The 21,655-nt window shown below is 45.9% G+C and overlaps 1 pseudogene; it reads right to left on the reverse strand.

The window, feature by feature from the left end:
• Window positions 1-1,435: 1,435 nt before the first annotated feature.
• Window positions 1,436-1,860, reverse strand: LOC104662738 (annotated as a pseudogene).
• Between the last annotated feature and the right edge of the window lie 19,795 nt (window positions 1,861-21,655).

Genomic DNA, 21,655 nt, shown 5'->3' on the forward strand with positions numbered 1-21,655 from the left:
ATTACATGTTATGTGGATTTTACCTAAATTCTGTTTTTAAAGTTGGGCAGGCACGGTGGCTCACGCCTGTAATCCCAGTATTTTGAGAGCTTAGGCTGGTGGATCACAGGGTCAAGAGATCAATACCATCCTGGCCAACATGGTGAAACCTCGTCTCTACTGAAAACACAAAAAATTAGCCGGGCGTGGTGGTGCGTGCCTATAATCCCAGCTACTCAGGAGGCTGAGGCAGGAGAATTACTTGAACCCAGGAGGCAGGGGTTATAGTGAGCCGAGATCTCACCACTGCACTCCAGCCTGGCAACAGAGTGACACTCAGTCTCAAAAAAAAGTAAACAGTTTGATTAATTACCACACGGTGAATACACATATTTAATCACCGCGTAGTTCAGAAAAGAGAACCTTACCAGCACCCCAGAAAACTCCTTGATGCCACTTCCACTTGCAACCTTCTATCTTGCCCAAAGGCAACCACTATTTTGTGTCTGGATTCTTTTATCCAATGTTTATGAACTTCATCCATGCTATACATAAATTGTAGTTCATTCATTTTCAATGTTGTAAATATTCCTTTTTTTTTTTTTTAGATTAAGGTAGTTACTTTATTTTGAACAAGGAAGTAGCGTAAGCAACTCAGTGTGTGCCCTTAAGATGGGAGCTCTTCCCCCATATCACTCCCCACCCCAAGGAATAATTTTGGGAGGAAAAAAAGAGTCTTCTATCTGGCTACCTGTGTTATCTATGATTGCACCTTCTTATATGGCAGGCACGTCATCATGTCCAGACGAGCATCTAAGGAACTGCATTTTGGGAGCTGAAACTTTCATTTGGGTCTGAGATGAATGCATGAACTAACACAGGGCCATGGGCCCACTAGTCTTGATCGAGTCAGAGAAAATGAAGGTGACTACGTACACTTCCAAGCTGCTTTCTAGATCCTTTCATTAAAAAATATTCTGATCAGGCCGGGCACAGTGGCTCATGCCTGTAATCCCAGCACTTCGGGAGGTCGAGGCGGGCAGATCACGAGGCCAGGAGATCAAGACCATCCTGGCTAACACAGTGAAACCCCGTCTCTACTAAAAATAAAAAATAAATAAATAAAAGAATTAGGTGGGTGTGGTTGCTGATGCCTGTAGTCCCAGCTACTCGGGAGGCTGAGGCAGGAGAATGGCCTGAACCCAAGAGGCGGAGCTTGCAGTGAGCCAAGATTGCGCCACTGGACTCCAGGCTGGGTGACACAGTGAGATTCTGTCTCAAAAAAAAAAAAAGAAAAAAGAAAAAAGAAAAAAATATCTGATCAAATACTCTTACAAAGGAGAATAACCCGGCTTCGAGTCTACCCTATAAAAGCAAAGAGAGAATGATTAACTTTCTGCTCATTCATCATATTGAGGACCTTTATAAGGCACGTGTTAGTTCCCAGGGAGCACTCCTAGGCTGTCAAGGCCATAAATTTCATGTACTGCCCCTGGGCTTCGAAATGGTCAGCGGGCTAGTTGTACACCATCCACATGATTCTCCCACCAACAGCCGCACGGCCTTCGTGTAGTTCTTTTCGTCCACTGTGAAGTGGTGATAGATCCCTGAGGGGAGCGTTATCATGTCTCCCGCCCCCATGAAGATTCGGATCCACTTGTCCTCCTTGTCCCTCACATTTAAGTACCCACTGCCGTCCAGGATGTAGCGGATCTCATCGTCCAAGTGCAAATGCTCCTCGTAAAACATCTTAATCTTTTCTTCATAATTTGGTAGTTTATCTTTGCATATGGTTATGATGTCCATCCAGGAGTAGTTCCTCTCTCTTCAGATCTTTTCTGATTCTCGATCATTCTCATATTTGTCAGCATCCAGCTTCCAATAGAGCACCCTGAGCCGCCACAGCTGCTCCAGGAACACCAGGCAGTCGGGATGGGGCAGTGGGGTCGCCGTGGGTCACCCGAGGCGTCCTCCATGATGTACCATGCACCATGGCATGCAGGGCGGGGGCTGCATTCGAACCCAGAGGCCAGGCATTAATTTTTTATTATTTATTTATTTATTTATTTATTTATTTATTTATTTATTTATTTTTGAGACGGAGTCTCACTCTGTCGCCCAGGCTGGAGTACAGTGGTGCAATCTCGGCTCACTGCAACCTCTGCCTCCAGAGTTCAAGTCATTCTCCTGCCTCAGTCTCCTGAGTAGCTGGGACTACAGGTGTGAGCCGCCATGCCCAGCTAATTTTTTGTATTTTTAGTAGAGACAGGATTTCACCGTGTTAGCCGGGATGCTCTTGATCTCATGATCTCCTCATCTGCCTGCCTTGGCCTCCCAAAGTGCTGGGATTACAGGCGTGAGCCACCACACCGGCCCCCTCTTTTTTTTTTTTTTCTTTTTTTCTGTCTCACACTTTATTTAACCATTCTGCCATAGATGAACAATTGGATTGCTTCCAGTTTGACCTATTACAAATATTAATGCTATGGGCATTCTTATTTCTGCCTTTTCGTGCACATGTGCAGTCCTCTCTGTTGGTTTTATTATATCTAGGAATAGAATTGCTGAATCATGGGGTGTACATTTCTATCAACAGAAAGACTCCAGTCAGTCTTGTGTTTTAAGATAGTCACATTTCTCTCTAGCTGCTTCCTCTTCTCAGTAAAACCTCTCCACAAAACTGTCTATACCTGTTGTCCCTATTCTTTTTTTTTTTTAATTAAAAAAAAATTTTTTTCTAAGACAGAGCTTTGCTATGTTACCCAGCCTGGAGTGCAGTGGCTATTCACAGGCATGATCATAGTGCACTGTGGCCTTGAATTTCTGACCTCAAGTGATCCTCCTGCCTCAGCCTCCCAAGTGGCTGGGACTAAAGGTGCATGCCACCACACCCAGCTGCACCTATTTTTCATCTCCCCTTCACTATTTTGCATCCTTGTTTAATTTCTGACTGCTTTTCTTCCATAATCTTTTATTCTTTTATTCTTTTTTTTTTTTTTTGAGACAGAGTCTCACTCTGTCACCTAGGCTGGAGTGCAGTGGCATGATCTCGATCTTGGCTCACTGCAACCTCTGCCTCTTGTGTTCAAGCAATTATCCTGCCTCAGCCTCCGAGTAGGTGGGATTACAGGCACGCACCTAATTTTTGTATTTTTAGTGAGACAGGGTTTTGCCATGTTGGCCAGGCTTGTCTTGAGCTCCTGATCTCAAACAATCTGCCTGCCTCGGCCTCCTAAAGTGCTGGGATTACAGGCATGAGCCACCATGCCCAGCCATAATCTTTTATTCATTTTTAATAGCTATTATGCTTTTACTTTTCTTTGAGTATCTTAAACATACTTATTTCAAAATCTTTGTCACACTACCCCCTTACTATAGGTAATGTACTCATGAAGAAAGAGAACACCCAGGAGGAGTCAGAATTGGGAAGCCTGGTCCCTGGCTCTTCCCTGTGCATTGAACCCCACAGCCAATGAAAGTAACACCCCCTGCTTCCCATTGGACATGCCTTCGCATGGGCTGTGGCCTGAGGATTGAGTCATATCATTGTACATTATCCCCTCAGCCTCCATACTATCCTATCTGAGGTGGTGTCTACAGTAAATGACATAGATTTATGCTCTAGAGCTGTAACTAAGAGTGACAAAACTCAGAAGTTAGGTCCTGATTCAACATTCATGGCTCAGCAAGATTTCTAGTATTACTAACAAAATACACTTTAAGTGAAATTCAAAGGTAGTTAAGGGGGGTTTAAAAAGAGCTATATTGCCAGGGAACTCCAAGTTTGGCAAAAAAAAAATGCAGTCTGTGATTATACAATTCCATGTACCATCTGTCTATGGGACATGAGCTGCCAAGGCAAAAAGCATGCAGGATCCTCCGCAGGATCCCTGTAGGGGTACTGCAATGGTTTGAATGTTGCTGCCAAAACTCATGTTGAAATTTAATTGCCATGGTAACAATATTAAGAGGTGGGGCCTTTAAGACACTGTTAGGTTATGAGGGCTCTGCCCTCTTGAATGAATTAATGCCATTATTGGATTAGTTATCTTGAGAGTGGGCCACTGATAAAAGGAAAAGTTCACCACTATTCACTCTCTCTGTCTCCTGCACTTGCTCACCACATGATGCCTTCTACCATGGAATGACCCTCACCAGAAGCCAGCATCACACTCTTGAACTTTCCAGCCTCCAGAAACATGAGCCAAGTTACTGGGGGAACCTGCCCCCAATATTTCAGCATAGGTTCTTTCTATTTTCCATAAGTGTCGGCCGGCTAAGAAAGACTGACAGTAAAAGAGAGGAATTTTACAGCTGGGCCACCAGGGGTGACATCACGTATCAGTAGGACCATGATGCCCGCCTGAGTCTCAGACCAGCAAGTTTTTATTAAGGGTGTCAAAAGGGGAGGGGGTGTAAGAACACAGAGTAGGTACAAAGATCACATGCTTCAAAAAGCAAAAAGCAGAACCACTAATAAGGGTCTAACAAAGATCACATGCTTCTGAGGGAACAGGACAAAGGGCAAAAGCACTGATAAGGGTCCAACAAAGACCACAGGGCAAATGGCAAAAGCGCAACCACTGATAAGGGTCTATTTTCAGTGGTGCACGTATTGTCTTGATAAACATCTTAAACAACAGAAAACAGTGTTCAAGAGCAGAGAACTGGTCTGACCACAAATTTACCAGGGTGGAGTTTTTCCCCACCCTAGTAAGCCTGAGGGTTCTGCAGGAGACCAGGGCATATCTCAGTCCTCATCTCAACTGCACAAGACAGACAGAGCAGCCGTTTATAGATCTCCCCCAAGAAACGCATTCCTTTCCCAGGGTATTATATTAATATTCCTTGCTAGGAAAAGAATTTAGCGATATCTTTCCTACTTGCACATCTATTTGTAGGTTCTCTGCAAGAACTAAAATATGGTTCTTTTTGCCTGACCCCACAGACAGTCAGACCTTATGGCTGTCTTCCCTTGTTCCATAAAAATCACTGTTATTCTGTTCTTTTTCAAGGTGCACTGATTTCATATTGTTCAAATACACATGTTTTACAATCAATTTGTGCAGTTAACACAATTATCACAGTGGTCCTGAGGTGACGTACATCCTCAGCTTATGAAGGTAACAGGATTAAGAGATTAAAGACAGGCATAAGAAATTATGAAAGTATTATTTGGGAACTGAAAAATGTCCATATTAAGATGAAATCTTCACAATTTATGTTCCTCTGCCGTGGCTCCAGCCAGTCTCTCCATTCGGGGTCCCTGACTTCCTGCAACACCAAGAAAGCTTCTTGTCTTGTCTTGTCTTTTCTTTTTCTTTTCTTTTTATTCTCTTTTTTATCCTCTCTCTCTCTCTCTCTCTCTCTCTCTCTCTGTCTCCCTCTCTCTTTCAGGTGGGGTCTTGCTTTGTTGCCCAGGTTGGGGTACAGTGGCACAATCACAGCTCACTGCAGCCTCAACCTCCCTGGCTCAAGCAATTCTCCCCCCTCAGCCTCCCAAGTAGCTGAGACTATGGGCACATGACAGCATGCCCAGCTAATTTTTGTATTTTTTGTAGAGACAGGGTCTCATCATGTTGCCCAGGCTGGTCTTGAACTTCTGGGCTCAAGCAATCCTTCCCTGGCCTTCCAGAGTGCTGGGATTACAGGTGTGAGCCACTCTGCCTGGCCTAAACTGTTTTCTTATGAATGACCCAATCTGTGGTCCTTGGTTATAACAGCAGAAAAAAAAAGAAAATGACAGGTACAACAGACAAGGAAGATCCTCTCACATGGGTGAGAGGGTGGTTATTTTGGCTGACCAAGGAACTCAGCATACTTCTGGAAAATGAGAAAAGGTGATATGGTTCATGCTGTTGACCCACACCAGTATTTATTGCTTCTCCACTCCCATTTTCACAACTTTATTGAAGTATAATTTTGAATAATAAACTGCATATATTTGAAATGCACTATTCGATAGGTTTTGGTAAATGTATGTAACTATGAAACCATCTCCACAAACAAGATGTTGAACATTTCCATTGCCTTTGAAGGTTTTCTCATGCCTGTCTGCAGTTCTTTGCACCTTTTAACCTGTCCCCAGGCAACCACTGATCTACATTCTAGCTACATAAATTAATTTTTATTTTCAAGAATTTCATATAAGTGAAATAATATAATACATATTTTTTGTCTGGCTTCTTTCAGTCAACATAATTACTTTGAGATTTAATCAAAATCAGTTTTGATTTTGCTCAAGTGATCCTCCCAACTCAGCCTTCCAAATAGCTGCAACTATAGGCACGCACAACCCTGCCTGGCTAATTTTTAAAATTTTTTGTAGAGGTGGGGTCTTGCTCTGTTGCGTAGGATGGTCTCGAAATCCCGAGCTCAAGTGATCCTCCTTCCTTGGCCTTCCAAAGTGCTGGGATTATAGGCATTTTGGGTCTCTTGCTTCCAATTCTGGCAGGGGAAAAGCCCGATTTCTTTTTCTCTTATTTTATCAGCATTCTTGGAGCCTCTACTGATCAAGGCCAAATTCAGTAACAAAGCATACTTTTAACTGGCCTATTTAACAAGTATTTTAAAGAGCAAAAATCTTTTCTATCAACTTCCACAAAGGTATCCAAAGTCATGCTTTTAAACTGGAAAGAGTTCTTAGGGAATTACACAATGGTATGTACAAACCTGAACAGGCTGTACTCATGAGGACAAATATGTGATTTATCTAAGCATAGTAAATACTTCAGAGTTTAGTTTTCAGGGTTGGAATGTCTACTGTAAACAGTAGCAATGACTATCCCTGTAGCAAAATTTCTAAGCATAAGAAGAAATCAAGTTTTTCGAGAGAACATTTGCCCAGTAATACCTTTGCCCTTTTATTTATAGGGTAAAAGAGGGAAGAAATATGAGAAACATGCTTATAATACTTTTTTCTTCCCATATCCTTTTCCTTACCATAAAAAAAAGTTCTGTGGACTGGAATTCAAGATCAATGATGTATCACTGAAGCCATGAAGTCCTGCAAGTTTACATCATGGTGATTCAGTGCTCCTGGATTGGCAAACCTTCCTCTCTGTGTGTAAGCCTCCCTCAACAATCCCAGGCCCCTGTGTCAGTACTGCTTCTGAACAACTCACTAGTAAGCCCTTGAAAGAATGCAAACCTCTTTAATATAGTCAAATGAAACAGATTTGTGCTCTGTCAACTCAGTCTTGACTTTTGCCTCCAGATTGTGGATTACTTGAGATCTTGAGATGCCTGAAATATACGGTTTTTAAAACTGAAAGGCAGCTCCATCATTTCAAAAGCAGATAGTAGAGATGTTTACCAAGAAAAACACAGCCAAAACATCACATTCCAACCCATGGGCAGTGGAGATTAGATTTTCCTGTTATCTTCCACCTGTTTTTGTTGTTGTTGTGGCTTTTTGGTTTGTTTTCATCCCTGCTGTAATCCCTGATTAACTCTTAATTTTTCAGGTTGTTGTTTCATGTATTTTGGCCCACCACTTCCTGCCAAAACTATCTGCTATCTGTACATCTCTAGAAGGTTCTAGCAACTATGCTCTTCTTTTTTATAGGAACTGATTCTTTTTTCTTTTTCCCACCCACTGAGCTGATTCTACTTGAACTCAATGAGATTCAGTCTCTGTGTTTCTTTATTTTAATTAATTGAGCTTTCTATCTAAATTGGCACACTAAATTCTGACAATCCAGATCTGCATATTTGGTCTAGACTGGTTAGCCACACTGTAAGTCATAGAGTTAGTGTGGAAAACATATTCCAATTTCCAGACCCTTGTGAAAATCAGAATTAGCCAGAAGCACCAGTTTGTAGAACCATGGACAAATCTGGAAAAGCCCAACAATTTGGGGGATGTTTAGCCCCAGATGAACAGGATTGGGTTAGAATTAGTTCTAATCGACCAGATGTGATGGCACACGCCTGTAATCCCAACACTTTGGGAGGCCAAGGCAGGTGAATCACCTGAGGTCGGGATTTTGAGACCAGCCTGGCCAACATGGTGAAACCTCATCTCTACTAAAACTACAAAAATTAGTCGGGCATGGTGGCCCACGTCTGTGGTCCCAGCTACTCGGGAGGCTGATCCAGGAGAACTGCTTGAACTCAGGAGACGGAGGTTGCAGTGAGTGGAGACTGCACCACCCGGCTCCAGCCTGAGCAACAGAGCAAGACTCTATTTCAAAAAAATAAATAAGCCAGGCACGGTGGCTCACACCTGTAATACCAGTACTTTGGGAGGCCGAAGTGGGCGGATCACGAAGTCAAGAGACCACCCTGGCCAACATGATGAAACCCTGTCTCTACTAAAAATACAAAAATTAGCTGGGAGTGGTGGTACGCACCTGTAGTCTCAGCTACTTGGGAGGCTGAGGCAGCAGAATTGCTTAAACCTGAAAGGCGGAGGTTGAAATGAGCCAAGATCGTGCCACTGCACTCCAGCCTGGCAACAGAGTGAGATGCCATCTCAAAAATAAATAAATAAATAAATAAATAATAAAATTGAGGATGATTTATTTGCCTTTATTATTTTGAGAATACCATACCATTCCTCCACCATTTTTTTCTTTTCTTTTTTATTTTTCTTTTCCTTTTTTCTTTATTTCTTCATTTCTTTTTCTTTTTTAGAAATGGAGTCTCGCTTTATTGCCCAGGCTGGAACGCAATGGTGTAATCATAGCTCTTGACAGCCTCAAATTCCTGGGCTCAAGAAATCCTCCCACTTCAGCATCCTGAGTAGCTAAGCCTACAGGAGTGCACCATTGTGCCCGGCTAATTTAAAATATTTGTTTAGAGATGGGGTCTCACTATGTTGCTCAGGCTGGTCTCAAACTCCTAGTCTCAAGCAATCTTCCCATCTCACCCTCTGGAGTAACTGGGATTACAGGTGTGAGCCATTAGGCCCAGCTCATTCCGCTATTTTCTTACATCAGTTGTGGCTGTTAAAAAATCTGATGTCAGGTCAGGCATGGTGGCTCACGCCTGTAATCCCAACACTTCAGGAGGCCGAGGTGGGCAGATCACCTGAGGCCAGGAGTTCAAGACCAGCCTCACCAATATGGTGAAACTCCATCTCTACTAAAAATACAAAAAAATTTAGCCAGGCATGGTGGTGGGCACCTGTAGTCCCAGCTACTCAGGAGGCTGAGACAGGAGAATTGCTTGAACCCGGGAGGTGGAGGTTGCAGTGAGCAGAGATCATGCCACTGCAGCCTGGGTGATACAGCGAGACTCTGTCTCAAACAAACAAACAAATAAAAAAAAAAAAAATCTGATGTCAATCTGATTTTAATCCTCTTTTTGTGATGTTCTCTTTCTCTTGACAATTTTTTAGAATTTTCTCTGCTTCTTTGAAATTCTTTTTTCTTTCTTTTTTTCCATTTCTTAAAAATTTTTTATTTTTAGATGATGTCTTGTTCTGTCACCCAGGCTGGAATGCAGTGGTGAAATCAGTTTACTGCAGCCCCAACCTCCTGGGCTCAAATGATCCTCCCACCTCAGCCTCTTGAGTAGCTGAGACTACAAGCATGCATCACCATGCCTGACTAATTTTTAAAACTTTTTGTAGAGATGGGATCTCACTTTGTTGCCTATGCTTGTCTTGAACTCCTGGGCTCAAGTGATCCTCCTGCCCCAGCCTCCCAAAGTGCTGGGATTACAGGTATGAGCCACCGTGTCCAGCCTAGAAAATTTTAATTTTACTATAAAATGTTCTAGTGTGGATTTTTTCTTATCTTTTTTCTATAACCTTTTTTATCTTTCTTTCATCTTTTTACAGTTACAGAAGATCATCTCATTTTTCTTCAAATATTTATTTCTGTTCATTTTTCTTCTTTCTAGAATTCTTATTCCCTGGATGTTAGTACTTCTGTCTTCCACATAACCTAGTTTTTTCTTTATATTTTATACATCTTTGTTATTTCCTTCTCTCTTCTGAAAGATTTCCTCCACCTGTTCTTCCAAGTTGACAATCAGTTTTGCAAATTGTCATTTTGTTATTTTTTATTTTGTTTTTTTAAATTTCTATCTATTTTGTTATTTATTCATGTGATGTGTTCACTTCAACTGAGGAGTGGAAAAATACTGAATATCAGAGGTCAGAAAAGTCAGGAAACTCCCCTTAATGCTAGAACAACAAGGTTATCTGGAAAGTCCCTAGCAGGGCAAGCGACCGTTTGTGGTTTGGTCAAAGGGCGGGAACCAATGAACAACTGACTAATGTTTAACTTTAAATGTCAGCCAATTGTAAACCTACAACTATAAAAATTCCCAGTGACTCTGTAACTTGCTGTAACTTGTTTGTGTCTGACTATAAAAGACGGCTGAACACCGAGCTTGGGGTCTCTCCCTAGGATCGGATACCTAGCTGGAGGGAACCGAGTTCGAACTCAAAATAAAGCGATCCCTGCCGCTTGGCTTTGTCTCTGGACTCTGGTGGTTGCTTTCGGGTCATCGCGGGTCTGGGCATTACATCTTGGGGGCTCGTCCGGGATTGCCCCTAAGCCCACCAGACCCCAGGCCAACGGGTCATCGCAAAAGTGAGTAAGCCGGCTCTGTTTATATGTTGTCTGTCTGCATCTGAATAATCCCGCGGGGTCTGTATATGAGACTGATCTAGTCCTGGCGGACATGCTATAGGACAGTCAGTGGAGGCCGGTGGGAGACGTCCTCTGGTACTCATCTGGGGCTCTGTATTCTGTGGCCCATCTGTTTCTGGTCGGGTCCTAAGCCTGAAACGCGCTAGCGATCAATATATCTTGGTTGTTGGAAGTTATCTGTTGCTTGCCCCTTACTAATTTACCTTGATTTACAGGAGCTTCGGAGCCAGTCCTGTACCAGGCACTAATATCCCTTACCACCCATCTTCTATCAACAGGACTTCCAAGGAATGGGCAACTCCCAGACCACACCACTTTCTCTCCTTGTCAATAATTTTAAAGATGTGAGAGCAAGGGGACATGATCTCAGTATAGAACTTAAAAAGGGAAAATTAATAACCCTCTGCCACTCTGAGTGGCCCACCTTCGGCGTAGGCTGGCCAGCCGAGGGAACTTTTTGCCTCCCCATTATCCTCCAGGTAAAATCAAGGGTTTTCCTGCCAGGTCGTTCGGGACACCCAGATCAGATCCCCTACATTTTAGTCTGGCAAGATCTGGTGGAAAATCCGCCCCCGTGGCTAGCTCCCTTTCTGCTGACCTCTGAACCCTGTAAAACCCTAGTCGCGCAACCAACTGGGACCACCAAAAGACCAAAAACTCCAACTGCCCCCTTGCCCCCTGTGTTGCCTGACAGCCAGGACCTCGCATCCTTGGAACCCCCGCCTTATCCTCCCCCTCCTGGACCCCATGCCCAAGCCCAACCGGCCACACTCCCAGGAAGCCATGAGGGCCGAGAAGCGGCCGCGGCGCCAGGAGAAACTGAAAGTGAACATGGCTCGGGAGGGCCGGCAGGGCAAACGCGTGGGCGTGTCCAGCGTGAGGCAACTCCGCGAGTTCCTGATTCCACTGTAGCGCTCCCCTTAAGGGAAATAGGACCCCCCGATGACACAGGTAACCCTAGACTCCAGTATTGGCCATTCTCTACCAGTGACCTGTACAACTGGAAAACTCAGAATGCCCGGTTCTCTGATAACCCCAAGGATTTAACAGCCCTTCTAGATAGTGTCATGTTCACTCATCAGCCCACCTGGGATGACTGCCAACAGCTCCTCCGCATTCTGTTCACAACGGAGGAACAGGAGAGAATCCAGGTAGAGGCTAGAAAGTTGGTTCCTGGAGATGACGGTCAACTGACTGCAAACCCCGACCTCATTAATGCAGCATTTCCCTTGACCAGGCCAACGCAGGACTACAATACAGCAGAAGGTAGGGGAAAGCTACTCGTTTATCGCCAGACTCTAATGGCGGGTCTCCGGGCTGCAGCTCGCAAGCCCACTAATTTGGCTAAGGTATATTCTGTTTTACAGGGAAAAACAGAAAGCCCCGCTGTTTATCTAGAAAGACTAATGGAAGCCTTTAGACAGTATACACCTATAGATCCAGAGGCACCTGAAAATCAGGCAGCAGTCGTTATGTCCTTTGTCAACCAGGCGGCCGCGGATATTAAAAGAAAAGCTACAAAAATTAGAAGATTTGGAGGGAAAACAGGTCCAGGACCTCCTTCGCATAGCACAGAGAGTTTACAACAACAGAGATGCTCCAGAGGAAAGACAAATTAAGGCCACTGAGAAAATGACCAAAGTCCTGGCGGCGGTCGTTCAAAAAGAGCAACCACCGCCAGGAAGCACCCAATCCACGCGTGCCCCTAGGCGCAATCTGAGTAAAGACCAATGTGCATACTGTAAAGAAATTGGTCACTGGATAAAAGACTGCCCCAAAAGGAAGGAGTGCCAGCCAGGCCAAGGACAATGGCAGCCCAAATCTATGCCAATACTAGTTACCCAAGATACAGACTAGGGGAGACGGGGTTCGGATCCCCTCCCCGAACCTAGGGTAACTTTACAAGTGGAGGGGTCCCCGGTCCAGTTCCTGGTCGATACCGGGGCACAACATTCGGTCTTAGTCAAGCCCTATGGAAAGTTATCTTCCAACTCCTCCTGGGTTCAAGGGGCCACAGGAACCAAGAAATATCCATGGACAACCCAGAGAGCAGTAAACTTGGGAACCGGGAAAGTGTCCCATAACTTCCTGGTCATCCCTGACAGCCCTTGTCCCCTGTTGGGGAGAGATCTGTTGACAAAAATGGAGGCACAAATCCATTTTCAACGAGAAGGGCCCAAAGTGACTGACTCCCAAAACAGGCCACTATCTGTTCTTACCGTAACTCTAGAGGATGAGTACTGGCTTCACCAGGAGTTAACGCCTCCTAACCAAAATATAGACTCCTGGCTCCAGAACTTCCCGGAGGCTTGGGAAGAAACAGGAGGGCTAGGGCTAGCAAAGCACCGTCCCGCCATTTTTGTTGAGCTTAAGCCCGGGATGGACCCTGTTCGTGTGCGCCAATACCCAATGGCCCTGGAAGCCAAAGAAGGAATTATACCACACATCCGCCGACTCCTAGATCATGGAGTCCTATGCCCCTGCCACTCACCATGGAACACTCAGCTGCTACCAATACAAAAACCCAACAGTAAAGAATATAGGCCGGTACAAGACTTAAGAGAAGTCAATAAAAGGGTAATGGACATACACCCAACGGTGCCAAATCCATACACCCTCCTGAGTACCTTGAGTCCTGAAAATCAATGGTATACTGTTCTAGACCTAAAAGATGCTTTTTTTAGCCTGCCTTTAGCCCCTAAAAGCCAGGAAATTTTTGCCTTTGAGTGGACAGACTCTGAGAGAGGCATAAGTGGCCAACTGACGTGGACCAGACTGCCACAAGGATTCAGAAACTCCCCAACTATGTTTGATGAAGCCCTCCACGAAGACTTAGGTGAGTACCGACGCCAACACCCCAGTATAACTCTCTTGCAGTATGTTGATGATCTCTTAATAGCGGCAACGTCCCCAGAGGCCTGCATCCAAAGAACCAAAGACCTCCTGAAAACCTTAAGAAACCTGGGTTATCGAGCCTCAGCTAAAAAGGCCCAGATCTGCAGGCCAGAGGTAACCTACTTGGGATATCTACTTAGAGGGGGACAGCGCTGGCTAACAAATGCTCGAAAAGAAACTGTCCTACAGGTCCCCAGACCGCAGTCAACACGACAGGTAAGAGAGTTCCTAAGATCTGCAGGGTTCTACAGACTCTGGATACCTGGCTTCGCTGAACTGGCAAAACCCCTCTATCAGGCTACCAAAGAACAGCAGCCCTTCAATTGGACTGAAGAGGCTGAGCAAGCTTTCCAGCAAATCAAAACTGCTCTGCTCTCGGCCCCCGCGCTAGGTCTTCCAGATGTCTCTAAGCCTTTCCACTTATACGTGGACGAAAGCCGGGGCATAGCGAAAGCAGTATTAACTCAAAATTTAGGTCCCTGGTGCAGACCGGTTGCATACCTCTCAAAGAGACTGGACCCGGTAGCTGCAAGATAGCCTCCTTGCCTCCGGATGATTGCTGCAACGGCCCTGATGGTCAAAGACGCTAACAAACTGGCCATGGGCCAAGAATTACAAGTCACCACCCCTCATGCTGTCGAAGGCATCCTCTGACAACCCCCTGACCGATGGCTCAGCAATGCTCGGCTTACCCATTATCAAGGGCTGTTACTAAACCCCTCAGAATAACATTTAAGCCCCCAACAACCCTAAACCCAGCATCATTGCTGCCAGACCCAGACTTAGGTAAGCCGCTCCACAACTGTGCTGAAATACTAGCCCAGGTACATGGAGTCAGAGAAGACCTCCAGGACCGACCGCTGCCAGATGCAGATCTCACCTGGTTCACTGACGGAAGCAGCTTCGTTCACCAAGGACAGAGGTATGCGGGGGCGGCGGTAACCTCAGAGACTGAGATAGTTTGGGCTAAGCCTTTACCTCCAGGAATATCGGCTCAAAAGGCTGAGTTAATAGCCTTGGCACAAGCCCTGAAACTAGGCAAAGACTGTAAACTGACAGTATATACTGACAGCCGGTATGCATTTGCCACCGCCCACATACATGGGGCTATATACAGAGAGAGGGGGCTTCTCACAGCTGAAGGAAAAGACATTAAAAATAAAGAAGAAATCTTAAATCTTCTGGCTGCCCTTTGGGAACCCAGAAAGCTGGCCATTGTCCACTGTCCGGGACATCAAAAAGCCACTAACCCAGTCACTCGAGGAAACAACCTGGCTGACCAGACTGCAAAAGAAGTGGCTAAAACCACCCCCCAGCTACTGACCCTCCAGCTGCCTGATCCCGGGCCCAGAGAGTTGCCCTTTCACCCAGAATACTCAGAAGAAGACCTCCAGTGGATAAGTAAACTCCCCGGAACACAGGTCAGTAATCAGTGGTGGAAAGATTCTAACAACAATACCATTCTCCCAGACAGGTTGGGGCAGCGAGTAATAGCACAAATCCACCGAAGCACTCATCTGGGCCCGCGGCGGATGTTAGATTTGATTCAACACACTGGACTAAAAATTAAAAACGCCCCTGAAAAAGTAGACGCCACGGTTAAAAACTGTGTAGTATATCAACTCAATAACGCCAGTCACGGGACCCAGACCACAGGGAAAAGACACAGGGGAGATAGACCTGGTATATATTAGGAAATTGACTTTACTGAAATAAAGCCAGGAAAATATGGATACAAATATTTACTAGTTTTCATAGATACATTCTCAGGATGGGCAGAAGCTTTTCCGACAAAGAAAGAAACTGCACAGATTGTGGCCAAAAAGATCCTAGAAGAAATCCTGCCCAGGTACGGCTTTCCAGTCATGATAGGGTCGGATAATGGGCCGGCCTTCACCGCAAAGGTAAGTCAGGAACTGGCTTCCATCCTTAGGGCTAACTGGAAACTACATTGTGCTTATAGACCCCAAAGCTCAGGTCAGGTAGAAAGAATGAATAGAACATTAAAAGAGACCCTAACTAAATTGACCATGGAGACTGGCGCTAACTGGGTAGTCCTCCTCCCCTACGCTCTGTTCCGGGCACGTAACTCTCCTTATAAACTAGGACTTACCCCTTATGAAATAATGTATGGCAAACCACCCCCTATCCTCCCTAACCTTAAAGACAATCTCCTCAAAGCTGACACAGATAATGGTCTTGAACTTTTGTTCTCCTTACAAGCCCTACAGAGAGTTCATGAGGAAGTCTGGCCCAAGCTAAAAGAACTATATGAAGCTGGGTCTCCACCCACTCCACATCAATACAAACCGGGAGACTGGGTCCTCGTCAAGCGCCACCGACAAGAAACCCTAGAGCCCCGGTGGAAAGGACCATTCCAGGTGATCCTGACTACGCCTACGGCCCTCAAAGTGGAAAGCATCGCCGCCTGGATTCATCACACCCACGCCAAGCCTATAGACCTGCTCTCGGACCTTGTTACGTCCTCGACGGGAGAGGCAGCAATCTGGACAGTTGACCGGACCAAAGAAAACCCTCTAAAACTTGTTCTACGCTGTCAGCAACCTAAACTGTAACTATGACACCTACCTCCTTTATAACTCTTCTACTCTTATGGATCCCTTGTGGGGAGACCCAGGCGAACCCGGCAACATCCCCTTTCGCTTGGCGTTTCTTCCTGACTGAGAACTGGACCAATTATGCTCAGACAGAACAAAAGGGCTATGTATTAGGCACTGCTGACTGTCCCCCTGGGAGCTGTAGCACTCCCATCCATCTAAATTTCACTGATTTTAAACACCAGCCAGGAAAAGCAGCACCCGCAATTTGTTTCCTCTTTGACCAAACACTCTCTTATTGTAATAACTCATGGGTAGAACAAAGTGTCGGCTGTCCATATAGGTCCTGCAAAATCCACACCGTTAAAATCTTAAAAACTTCTGAGTCCCTATCCAGTCAAACGTGGCAGTCACACAATTTCTTTAAAACCACATCAGGCTACACCTGGGTTATCTAGGACCCCCGGGACTCCCGCTGGACTTCCCAGCAAAAAGGGGCTCCTGTACTTGACTTCGGGAACTACCTGGCCTAGTAGCTGTCTCTTTCTCTGGCATTCCCTTGTTCAGATCCAGACCACCCTACACGCGGCTATACAGAACCAGGAAAAGGAATTAAATGTCCAGCTTTCAACTTTAACTCCTACCCGCCCCTTTTCCTGGTTATCCCTATTAAGAGAAAGGTTAGAAATCACAAACGCCACTGGCCTAGGCAATCTCTCCGCCTGCTTCTTCTGCGCGGCTCTAGGGTGACCGCTGTTAACCGCAGTTCCACTTCCAGGCCCGTCTAACGCTTCTCTCAGCCTAAACCCTAACAATAGCCACATACCACTCCCGATCCCTGACTTCCCCTTGTTCCTAAACCCTGGACAGACACAAGTCTCCTTTTGTTATTCCAATGCCAGCACTACCCTCTGTAATACAACTTCCACTCCCAACTCAACCCTCTTTGCCGCACCCCCCCCCCCCCCCGGTTCTTTCTTCTGGTGCAATGGTACCGTATATAAGAACCTTTCCACTAAGGCCACTATAACCCTACTGTGTCTCCCTGTCACGCTAGTCCCCCAACTAACCTTGCGCACCCCTGCAGAATTTTCCAGGTGGGACTCCGCCCCTTTCCCTAGACCAAAACGAGCTATATTCCTCCCCCTAGTAGCCGGAGTCTCACTCACCAAGTCCTTAGTTGCTGCAGGACTAGCCGGAGGAGCTTTAGGTCACTCCCTTATCAGCACTGCAAAACTCTCTCATCAATTCTCCATAGCTATGGAAGCTTCCGCCGAATCCCTTGCCTCATTACAGAGACAATTGACTTCCCTTGCCCAAGTTACTTTACAAAACCGCCGTGCACTAGACCTGTTAACGGCCGAAAAAGGAAGGGCCTGTCTTTTCCTCAGAGAAGATTGTTGTTTCTACATAAATGAATCTAGGCTCGTAGAAACGCGAGTTCAACAACTATATAAACTCAGCCTAGAATTGCAGAAACAACAGTTCACCTCTGCTGCCAACAGCTGGTGGAATTCCTCCATGTACTCCCTTCTAGTGCCCCTCATAGGACCATTCATAAGTATACTTCTCTTACTCACTATAGGACCATGTATAATAAACAGATTAACAAACTTTATAAAAGAAAGACTCAACACTGTCCAGCTTATGGTCCTGAGAGCCCAGTACCAACCTGTACTCACCGAGACTTCTGAGTCAGATATATAAGACCCAAGATTGGCTCTCAAGATACTAGAGAGAGGGGGGAATGAGGAGTGGAAAAATACTGAATATCAGAGGTCAGAAAAGTCAGGAAACTCCCCTTAATGCTAGAACAACAAGGTTATCTGGAAAGTCCCTAGCAGGGCAAGCGACCGTTTGTGGTTTGGTCAAAGGGCGGGAACCAATGAACAACTGACTAATGTTTAACTTTAAATGTCAGCCAATTGTAAACCTACAACTATAAAAATTCCCAGTGACTCTGTAACTTGCTGTAACTTGTTTGTGTCTGACTATAAAAGACGGCTGAACACCGAGCTCGGGGTCTCTCCCTAGGATCGGATACCTAGCTGGAGGGAACCGAGTTCGAACTCAAAATAAAGCGATCCCTGCCGCTTGGCTTTGTCTCTGGACTCTGGTGGTTGCTTTCGGGTCATCGCGGGTCTGGGCATTACACAACTATGATATTTTACATATCTAACATTTCTTTTCTATGTTTTCTTGTTCTTATCCACATTGTCATTATCTTCTTTTATCTCTTTTTGTATATGTATTAGGCCAATATTACATTATCTATGTAACTGTTTTTATATGCATAGTTGGATTCTGTAAACTAAAATGCAGTTTTTCATTTCACGTAGTTGTGATTCTGAAATCTGCCACTTTGACCTGTGAATTCATGTTTTCCTGAAGGTATATGCTCCTTTTCTGGGAAGTGCAGATAGGGAAAGGCCAGTCCTAATTAGCTCATTCCCAGTCAGCCCCAGTTAGCTCTGAGGGTGGGAATGGATGAAGCCCAGGGGGAAGAAACAAGCCAGGGCACAAGGAAACCACTGTCATTTACTCTCCACCTCACAACACAATGGGGTCAGAGCTTCACTCTGCCTTCCAGGGCACTCAGCATTCAGAGGAGACCTTGTTGGACCGTCAATTTGTCAGCTCTGGGGGTTTGGTGGGAAGGGGAACTGATATCCCAAGGTAATTCGTCCTCACTTCAGGCACAACTATTAAATTTAAGGTTGTGAATGTGATTTGATGCCCTTATGTGGTATCACTGGGAGGCAAATCCCTGGGTGATTATCCATTACTGGGCACTATTTGCACTAATATTCTCCCCCAGTGGGTACCGTGAAATCCCCCTTTTCCAGAAACATCACTTTTTCAAGAATTCCCCTATTCCAATCCCATTCCTTTGTACTTCTTCCCTTGTGATTCTTCTCCCTCCTTTTCTTCTTCAGACATTTGTTAAGGGCCTAATGTGTGTCATGTACCAGGTTGTGAGTCTGACAGGTGTGAAGAGCAGATGTGCTTGAAGAATAAGAAAAATAGGCTGCACGTGGTGGCTGACGCCTGTAATACCAGAACTTTTGGGGACTGAGGCGGGCGGATCACGAGGTCAGGAATTCGAGACCAGCCTGTCCAATATGGTGAAACCCGTCTCTACTAAAAATACAAAAATTAGCTGGATGTGGTGGCATGCGCCTGTGATCCCAGCTGCTCAGGAGGCTGAGGCAGAAGACTCACTTGAACTCAGGAGGCAGAGGTTGCAGTGAGCCGAGATCATGCTACTGCACTCCAGCCTGGGCAACAGAGCGAGACTCCATCTAAAAAAAAAAAAAAGGAATAAGAAAAATGGGAACCGAAATGGAGCCAAGGTTGCCGAACTAAAGACAAATTTGGCTTCCTTTCCCTGGCAGCGAAGCGAGAAGAGGGCATAGTCTTCCTCTGAGGTGGAGCCTATCAAATGGTGATGGGAAGGTGCTCTAGTCAATGGTTCTAATCTTGACCTCGCCTTAGAACCACCTGAGGAGTTTTGTTTTAATCCCAGCGTCTAGACACATTTAATTGGCACAACTATGTCAACTATGTGCCAATTAAATTGTAATCTCTTGAGGTGAACTCACAACCATATATATACACACACATATATATATATTCACATTTTTTTTTCGAGACAGAGAGTCTCACTCTGTTGCCCAGGCTGAAGTTCAGTGGCGCCTTCTCAGATCATTTGCAACCTCCGCCTCTTGAGCTCAAGCAATTCTCGTGTCTCAGCCTACTGAGTAGGTGGGATTACAGGCGTGCAGCACCACACCTGGCTAATTTTTGTATTTTTAGTAGAGAAGGGGTTTCACTATGTTGGCCAGGCTGGTCTCGAACTACTAACCTCAGGTGATCCACCCGCCTTGGCCTCCCAAAGTGCTGGGATTACAGGCATGAGCCACCATGCCCGGTCCACAAACATTTTTTTTTTAATTTCCTGGAAATCCAATATACATCCACGTTTAAGAACCACTGCTTGGGCCGGGCGCGGCGGCTCACGCCTGTAATCCCAGCACTTTGGGAGGCGGAGGCAGGTGAATCACGAGGTCAGGAGAACGAGACCATCCCGGCTAACACGGTGAAACCCCGTCTCGCTCTGTTGCCCAGGTTGGAGTGCAATGGCACAGTCATGGCTCACTGCAGCCTCAATCTCCTGGGCTCAAGCAATCCTCCCACTTCAGCATCCCTAGTAGCTGGGACCGCAGGCGTGTGCCACCATGCCCAGCTAATTTTTTAATTTTTGTAGAGAGGGATCTCACTGTTGCCCAGTCTGGTATTGAACTGAGCTCAAGCGGTCCCCCTCCTCAGCCTCCCAAAGTGCTGGAATTACAGGCGTGAGGCACCGTGCCCGATCTTACTGAGAGGTTTAAATGGGTGAAGTAAGTGAAAGCATCCTACACAGAGATAGGAACGTAGTAGGTGCTCAGTAAATGTGCGTTAAATCTGAGTCTTTCCTGCCTAAACAAAGAAACTTTTCCAGTTTAACCCACCATGGTCAGTTCCGTGGCCTGAGGATGCAGGCTAGTGCAACCGGATTCCCTCTAGGGCTCCCAGAAACGATGGAACAGGCTTTGTCCACTCTGGTAAAAGGAAAGGGAAAGGTAGCCCCCTTTCCATGCCGTGCATCGCCTTAGGCGCCCCAGCACTTTTCATTCAGCCTTGTCTTTGAAGCAACTTTTGAAGTCGGCCACTAGAGGGCGGACTGTCTCCACAACCCGCAGCGGCGCTCAGCGGCGCTCAGCTGCGTTGGCAAGAGAAAACGCGGAAGGCGGCCCTGGCCGCGGGCGGTGCTCGCGCCCTGTTATCCTCCACCGTCCCTGCAAGCCGTTTCCAGGCAGTAATCCCGGGCGGGCGAGGTCCCCTGCGTGCCGGCGCGGCCCCGAGCGTGCCCTGACGCCCAGTGTGCTACTTCACTTACTCTGAACAGTCCTATTGTTCCTCCCAGATGAGTAAATTAAGGCTCAGAGACAGTAAGCAAATGGCCGAGGGTCACACAGCTATGGGAATTAAATCTCGGCAGTGACAGATGTCTGCTTGACTCCAAAACCAGCAAAACACGTGTGGTCAAAATGAACCCCAATGCCCAGCTCTCCACAGGAGGGCAAGTGACTTGCAGAGCTACTCAGAAGCCCAGCAAGAGACCCCAGAAGCAAGGAGGGTCAGAACAGCCTCTGTTACCCTCCCTTCTCTGCCTGGAACCCCGCTGCTGCTGCCACAGCCCTGAACCAGTGTTTGCCTCCACTGGTCATCTTTTTTACTGCCCTAACCTAGTCTGAAAATGAAGATGTTAAAGTAATTCCTTTTGTTTTTCTTTTCTCCCCCTTTGTATCCGTGAGGATGATCGATTTTTGCAGCCACTCCAAAGGAGTACTTCGGATGATTTAGAAGCGGGTTTTAATTGCTTACTGGCTCTCCATTGAAGGAGCCAGGACCCATTAAAAAAAGAAAAACAAAAACAGTGGTAACTACATGTACTCGACTGCTGGTGTCTACACTGCAGGGCGGTGGAAGAGGTGTTCCCCCAAGACATAGCCTTTCATACCAGAAAAACTAATTTGATGTTCTATGTCACTGAACTTGTATTTGGAGGCGGTC

Source organism: Rhinopithecus roxellana, chromosome 18 (genome assembly GCF_007565055.1).
Source record: "Rhinopithecus roxellana isolate Shanxi Qingling chromosome 18, ASM756505v1, whole genome shotgun sequence".
Taxonomy (NCBI): domain Eukaryota; kingdom Metazoa; phylum Chordata; class Mammalia; order Primates; family Cercopithecidae; genus Rhinopithecus; species Rhinopithecus roxellana.